The 8,081-nt window shown below is 37.9% G+C and overlaps 1 long non-coding RNA gene across 1 annotated transcript; it reads left to right on the forward strand.

The window, feature by feature from the left end:
* The first annotated feature begins 1,268 nt into the window (after positions 1-1,268).
* On the forward strand, positions 1,269-2,973 carry LOC148212379 (uncharacterized). Its single transcript, XR_015789931.1, has 3 exons — positions 1,269-1,390; positions 2,051-2,105; positions 2,828-2,973. It is a non-coding gene; the product is annotated as an uncharacterized LOC148212379 (long non-coding RNA).
* The last annotated feature ends 5,108 nt before the right edge of the window (positions 2,974-8,081 follow it).

Here is an 8,081-nt window from a genome sequence, read left to right on the forward strand (position 1 = left end):
CGACTTGACATTCATTGTTCCACATGGTCGTATTACTTTTACGAATGAGCTTTAGAACCGGCTCACATGTTGATGTCAAATGCAAAATGAACCTTGCTATATAGTTCAATCTTCCAAGGAAACTCCGGACTTCTTTTTGTGTTTGAGGAGGTTTCATTTCGACTATAGCTTACACTTTATCTGGGTCCACCTTAATTCCTTCTTAACTCACAATAAAACCTAACAGCTTTCCTGAAGAAACTCCAAAGATGCATTTTGACGAATTGAGCTTAAGCTGAAACTTTCTCAAATGTTCAAACAACTTGCGTAATGTAGCTACGTGCTCTTCTCCCGGGCGAGACTTTGCAATCATATCATCGACACATACTTCGATCTCTTTATGCATCAAGTCATGGAATAACATAACCATGGCTCTCTGATATGTTGCCCCAACGTGTTTTAAATCGAAAGGCATGACTTTGTAGCAAAACACGCCCCATAATGTATTAAAAGTTGTCTTTTCTTGATCCTTAGGGGCCATCTTGATTTGGTTGTACCCAGAGAAACCATCCATAAAAGAGAACGTTGAGAACCCAACTGTATTGTCAACTAGAACGTCAATATGGGGTAAAGGAAAATTATCTTTAGGACTTGCTCGATTCAAATCTCTATAGTCCACGCACATCCTGGCCTTTCCATCTTTCTTGGGAACAGGTACTATATTTGCAACCCACTCAAGATATTTGGCTACAGTGAGGAAACCTGCATCCAGTTGCTGCTTCACTTCTTCTTTGATTTTTAACAACATAACTGGCTTTAATTTTCTCAACTTTTGACGAACTGGTCCAAATCCCTCCTTTAAAGGTAAGCGATGTACAACTATATTCGTGTCTAATCTTGACATATCTTGGTAAGATCAAGCAAAAACGTCATGATATTCATATAACAACTCTATTAACTTACGTCGACTTTCATCTTTGGTGGTGCCTCCAATTCAAACTTCTTTAACCTCACTTTTCATTCCTAAGTTGATGGTTTCGATTATTTCTTCGCATGGCAAAATGACTTTTTACTCTTCTTCAACGAAATGAAACAACTCAGGTGATATGTAAGGGCAGTAATGTAATTTTCAGTAAAAAAAGGAAAAAAAATTGGAATCCTAGTTGGAAGGGCATTTTGGTCTTTTGAAAAGAAAAAAATAGGACGTGTGTGTAGTGTGAGGTTGGTGTGTGTGTGACGTGTTTAAAAACAAAAAAAAAGAAAAGAATAGGAAAGGGAAAAGGGAGAAAACGAAGGAGAAGAAGAGAGAACAGAAAAGAGAAGGGAGCAAGGAAAAGTGAAGGAAACAGAGGGGAAAGAAGAAGGAATTGAAGGAGTAGCTTTCTGATTTGGAGCAGAAATTCGGAATTCGGTAAGTTTGTTGGGATCAAATAAAAAGAATCCATGGAAATATGAAGTCTTTTAAGGTTTGTATTTATGGGTTTTGTAAAAAAAATGTCATTGAGAAGTTTGAGTTCTATAGGTATTCAATGAACAGGAAACTCTTGTTGTTCTTAGATGAGAAGGAATGATAAACTTGTGGGGTTCGATTTTACAAAGGATGTATGTTTTGGTTGGATTTTATGGTGGAAATGTTATGAGGAAACGTAGGTATTGTAATGGGTTTTGGTAAAGAAGGGTTCAATGGGAGAAAGAAAGGCAAAAGAAAGGCGGAAGAAGTGAAGACTAATGGTGGGTATGGAATCTGTAGAAGAAAGGAGGAGGGAGAGTGGAGTTGTGGGGGTTGGTGTTGAAGAGAGAGAAAGAAATCAAGGATAGAAGTAATTGATAAATTAAGATAAAAATAAAAGGAAAGGGTATATTTGCGTGAGATGAAGTGTGAGAAAGAGGAATTGAATGGGTTTGGTGGGACCCACTTGTAAGAAGGAAAAGTAGTGAGTTTTTAATGGAGAGAGAGAGTGAGGAAATTGGGTAATAGGATTATTTTGAAGTTATTATGATTAAAGTTTGAATTAAGTTATGTTGAAATTGGAATTAAGTGAGCTAAATTGGCTTTGAATCGATATTTCAGGTCATACAGGAATTGGAGCAGCGTACCAACCAAATTCACCTCGTGCATAGGATTTGTGAGTGGTTATTTTACTAAATATTTTAAGATATCTATTTTAGAACTTCAAGAAAATGTATATTACGTATGTTTGATTATTTCTGCTGAGAAATTGAGTTTGCTAAGAATTTATGAATGTTTTTTAGAACATAGAAATGTTTTATGATTTTCTGAGAAACGATAGTGCATACTGAGTATGATTAGAAAGAAATATGTTTAGAAGTGATTTAAGGAAGAAATGTTCTTAAAAAGAAGGAAAGAGGAATTTTAGAACTGTTTATGAGATTGAGAATTTTCTGAGAATCGTTTTCAAACCACCATATTGTTGTATCCAGGTGATTACCCGTATGCTATGTGAATGTGTTTTCGTAGTATACCAAGAAATAGAAGGTCTTTGGGACTATTTTACTCCGCGCGTTGAGAGAAATATTATGTTGTGTGTATTGAGATTACTCTGCGCTGGTAGACCAGAATAGAATGTGGATACATATATGGTGTTGAGTTTCCTTAATCTGTTTTAGGTTTGAAAGAAGTTATTTGATATGTATTTAGAATGTGTTTTTTTTAGAAAGTATATGAAGTTTTGCTGAAAAAGCTTATTATTTCAATTTAGAGAAGTTTGTTATAAGAGTTTAAATCTCAGTTATTTTTATGGAAGAAGTTTTACGAAATTATTTCCTTATTAAAATGCCACTCACTGAGCTTCCTAGCTCACTGTTTATCATTGTTTTTCTCTACCAGGCTGCACCTGAGTTTCATAAAGATAGCCGACCGGTTTTTGCCACTCACCGTCTCAGAATTTACATATCATTTTGTATGTACATCTAGAAGGATTGATACTGGAATAGTTGTACCTTTTGTGGTTGTACAACATGTTTAGAAGTCGTGGCCGAATAGTTATTTTTAAAATGAATTATGTTACACTTTATGTTTTATATGTTGAAGAATAATCTAAATTAGTTTTAGAAATTTAGAAAGAAATTGACTATAGACTTGGTAGATGGTTGGGGGTCTGTGGTTGGCACGACTTGTCCTATAGTTAGTAGGTGTTTAGGGCGGGTCGTGTCAGTTTGGTATCAGAGAAAAAGAAAGATCTTGTATAACATGAATAGAAGATGTATTAATGGTTTATGTTATAATTGTGTGATATGCATGTCATTTTTATTTTATTACGTGAGTGCAGAACATGGAGGTTTAAAGAAATTGAAACTCAACAGGTCCCTGGTAGGTAGAATACAATGGCAGAAGATGTAGTTGGTGAGTCTAGCCACCGTCCTGTAGATTCACAGGAGGATATAATTGATCAGGATGAACGTGAAATGGCAAGAATTGCTGCTTGGGAGTAAGAATGTTGAGGAGGGATCCCGAGAAAGACTTTAAGATTGAGTGACTCAGAGCCTTAGGGGCAACTGATTTCTCTGGGACGGCAGATCCAGCTGACGCGGAATCGTGGATGAAAAATATAGAAAAATGTTTTAATGTGATGGGTTGTCCAGAAGATAGGAAAGTCAGACTGGCTATATTTTTGCTAGAAGGAGGAGCTGGTGAGTGGTGGGAGTCGGTTATAGCGAGACAACCAGAAGCTGAAAAATTAAGCTGGAAAGAATTCAAAAACTTGTTTAATGAAGCATACTACCCACGATCCTACAGAGATACAAAAATAAGTGAGTTCTTGAAGCTAGTACAGGGGTCGATGATGGTAGTAGAATACCAGAAAAAATATGTAGAACTTTCAAAGTATGCCACCACTATCATTGAAGATGAGACTGATCGATGTAGATGGTTTGAGGATGGATTGCGTGAGGAGATTTGAAGTTGTACTACTGCATCTGGGTGGCAGGAATTTGGACCCTTGGTGGAAGCTGCAACAAGGGTTCAGAAGAGTTTGTTGGACAAGAAAAATCAGAGGGAAGTGTCAAAGAATGTGCGTGGCACTTTTTCTAGCTCTACCAGTTCTTCGAGTGGTAGACATTTTCGAGATAGTAGCAGGAGATTTATGCCTAGAGTGTCGGGTCGAGGGAGTTTTAAACCTAGATATCGAGGATCACAAAAGTTTAGAGCGAATGCAAATTTTCCTCAACAGACTACGAGCGGCTCGAGTCATTATAGAAGACCTTCAAGTAGTCAGCAATCCGGGCAACAAGCGGAGTCTACTTCTAGTTATACTAGATATCCTGTATGCAAGAATTGTGGTAAGTCACACAGGGGTGAATGCCTTTGGAGGGCGAGTATCGTTTGTTATAACTGTGGGCAAGCAGGTCATATGAAAAGACAATGTCCTCAGTTGTGGCAGGAAGGTAGTGCGTCCCAAAGAGCTTCCTCAAGACCGACGATACAGGGACGTTCAGATTCACAAGCAAAACCCGTGAGTGAGGGGCAACCAAATACAGGAAATTCTAGTGGCGTTAAGTCGAAGGGTCAGGTAGGCAGACCACGTGGTTAGGGAAAGATATTTGCGATGACGTAGCATGAGGCTGAAGAACTGCCAGACGTAGTTACAGGTACGCTGAATATCTTCGATAGAAATGCTCATGTTTTATTCAATCAGGGTGCTACACATTCATTTATTTCTATCATGTTCTCTGTTGGGTTAGATAGAAAGTTCCTTACCTAGTGAATTGGTAGTAGCTACACCGGGTGGTATATCTTTGATAGCAGACAGTGTGTATCGTGATTGCATGATTGATTTGGGTGATAGGCAGTTTAATGTGGATTTAGTTCCATTGAATATTCGTGAGTTTGATGTTATTTTGGGAATAGATTTCCTGTTCACACATCATGCATCGATTGACTGTTATCAGAAGGAAGTTATATTTAAACGGCCAGGGGAGGCTGAGATTATCTATAGAGGTGAAAGAAAAATTCGTCCAGCATGTTTAATATCTGCAATGAAGGCTAGTAAATTGTTGAATAAGGGGTGTACAGCATACTTAGCGTATGTTGTTGATCAGCGGATTGAAAAAGGGAAGCTTGAAGATATACCAATTGTGCGAGAATTTCCAGACGTATTTCCAGATGATTTATCTGGATTGCCACCTGATCGGGAGGTTGAGTTTGTGATTGATTTAATACCAGGCACTGCTCCGATATCTCTAGCACCATACAGAATGGCTCCTACAGAATTAAAAGAATTGAAGACACAGTTGCAGGAATTAGTTGACAAAGGTTACATTAGACCTAGTGTGTCACCGTAGGGTGCGCCAATGTTATTTGTGAAAAAGAAAGACGGTACTCTGAGGTTGTGTATTGATTATAGACAACTGAATAAGATAATGATACAAAACAGATATCCATTGCCTCAAATAGATGATTTGTTTGATCAGCTTAAAGGTGCTGCAGTGTTCTCAAAAATTGATTTGCGATTCGGATATCATCAGTTAAAGGTAAGAGAAGCAGATGTGCCGAAAACTGCATTTAGAACACGATATGGGCATTATGAGTTCCTATTTATGCCTTTCGGGTTGACAAACGCACCAGCATCATTTATGGATCTTATGAATAGAGTATTTCATCCGTACCTAGACCGATTTGTAATTGTGTTCATTGATGATATACTAGTGCTTTTCGGCAGCCAGAGCGAGCATGTAGAGCATCTCAGAACTGTGCTACAGACGTTACGTGATAGGAAGTTGTATGCCAAATTTAGCAAATGCGAATTTTGGCTTGATCATGTGATGTTTTTGGGCCATGTTGTCTCTGCAGAAGGTATTTATGTTGATCCACAGAAAATTGAAGCAGTTGTGAAATGGGAACAACCTACTACTGTTACAGAGGTTCGTAGTTTCCTCGGTTTTGCAGGATATTATCGCCAATTTGTTGAGGGATTTTCGAAGATAGCAAGAATTGAAGGAAAGATTAGTTTCTGTGCCTATATTGGCACTTCCGACACCTGGAACAGAATTTGATGTTTATAGTGATGCTTCTCATCAGGGTCTAGGGTGTGTTTTGATGCAGAATGGGAAAGTAATAGCTTATGTGTCGAGACAATTGAGAAAGCATGAATGTAATTACTCGACCCACAATCTTGAATTGGCTGCTGTAGTTTTGGCATTGAAAGTTTGGCGACACTACTTGTTTGGTGAAAAATGCCATATTTATACAGATCGCAAAAGTCTTAAATATATTTTTGATCAGAAAGAGTTGAATTTACGACAGAGAAGGTGCCTTGAGTTGATAAAAGATTATGATTGTACTATTGAGTATCGTCCAGGAAAGGCTAATGTTGTAGTTGATGCTTTAAGCAGAAAACCTCGTAGTTCAAAAGATTCACCAAATGCAGTTAGTTTCTCTTTATTGGGTGAGTTGAGGCGTTTGAATGCAAAAGTAGAAGTTAATGACAGAGGTGCCTTATTGGCTCATTTCCAGGTAAGGCCTACTTTGATTGATAGAATTGTAACAGCTCAGCTTGATGATCCAGTACTGAGTAAGATAAAAGAATAAGTAAAAAGCAGTCAGCGAGTAGATTATACAGTGAGACATGATGGAGCTCTAGTTAGATATGATCGATTGTGTGTTCCTAATAATTTGAACTTGAAAAATGAAATGTTAGAAGAAGCTCATAGTTTAATTTATGCTATGCATCCAAGAAGTACAAAAATGTATCGAGCGTTGAAAGAGCACTACTGGTGGCCAGGTATGAAGAGAGAAATACCAGAATATGTATCTAGATGTTTGATTTGCCAGCAAGTGAAACCGGTACGTCAGAAAGTCGCAGGACCTTTGGTTTCACTTCCTATTCCGGAATGGAAATGGGAGCATGTTACGATGGATTTTCTGTTTGGACTTCCTCGTACCTTGAGTGGTTATGATGGTATCTAGGTGATAGTAGACAGGTTGACTAAAACTGCTCGATTTTTGCCAATTAAAATCACTTATTCGCTTGATAAGCTAGCTAAGTTATATGTTGATGAGATAGTTAACTTGTATGGAACTCCTATATCTATTATTTCAGATAGGGATACCAGATTTACTTCTAAGTTCTGGCCTAGTTTACAGCAAGCTTTAGGTACTAAATTATATTTTAGTACAGCTTTTCATCCTCAGACAGATGGGCAGTCAGAGAGAACGATTCAAACTCTGGAGGATATGTTACGAGCTTGTGTTTTACAGTTCAAGGGTAGTTGGGATACTCATTTGCCTCTCATGGAATTTGCTTATAATAATAGTTATCATTCTAGTATAGAGATGGCTCCGTTTGAAGCATTGTATGGCAGAAAATGTCGAACTCCAGTATGTTGGGATGAGGTTGGAGAAAGAAAGTTAATGGGGCCTGAGCTTGTTCAGATTACTACTGACAAGGTAAAGATAATTAGAGAGAATCTGAAAGTAGCACAAGACAAACAGAAGAGTTATGTTGATAAACGTCGAAAAGATCTTGAATTTTCAGTAGGTGATAAAGTTTTTCTTCGCTTGTCACCGTGGCAGGGTGTTCTGAGATTTGGTCGAAAAGGAAAGTTGAGTCCTAGATATATTGGTCCATATGAGATTCTTGAGCGTGTTGGGCCAGTAGCGTATCGTTTAGCACTGCCTATGAAGCTTTCCAGGATTCATGATGTGTTTCATGTTTCTATGTTGCATAAGTATATACCCGACCCATCGCATATTCTTGAATCGCAGCCAGTGCAGTTAAGTGAGAATTTGACTTATGAAGAGAAGCCAGGGCAAATTTTAAATAGAAAAGAACAGGTGTTGCGAAACAAGACTATTTCGTTAGTTAAAGTCTTGTGGAGGAATCATGCAGTAGAAGAGGCAACATGGGAAAGTGAGGATCAGATGCGTACTCAGTACCCTCTTCTATTTCCTTAATGTTCTGATTGAATTTCGAGGACGAAATTCTTAAAAGGAGGCAAAATTTTGTAAGGGCAGTAATGTAATTTTCAGTAAAAAAAAGGAAAAAAAATTGGAATCCTAGTTGGAAGGGTATTTTAGTCTTTTGAAAAGAAAAAAACGGGACGCGTGTGTGTAGTGTGAGGTTGGTGTGTGTGTGAAGTGTTTA

This window comes from Momordica charantia, assembly GCF_013281855.1.
Source record: "Momordica charantia cultivar OHB3-1 chromosome 3 unlocalized genomic scaffold, Mcharantia_2.0 BLBB01000003.1, whole genome shotgun sequence".
NCBI lineage: Eukaryota > Viridiplantae > Streptophyta > Magnoliopsida > Cucurbitales > Cucurbitaceae > Momordica > Momordica charantia.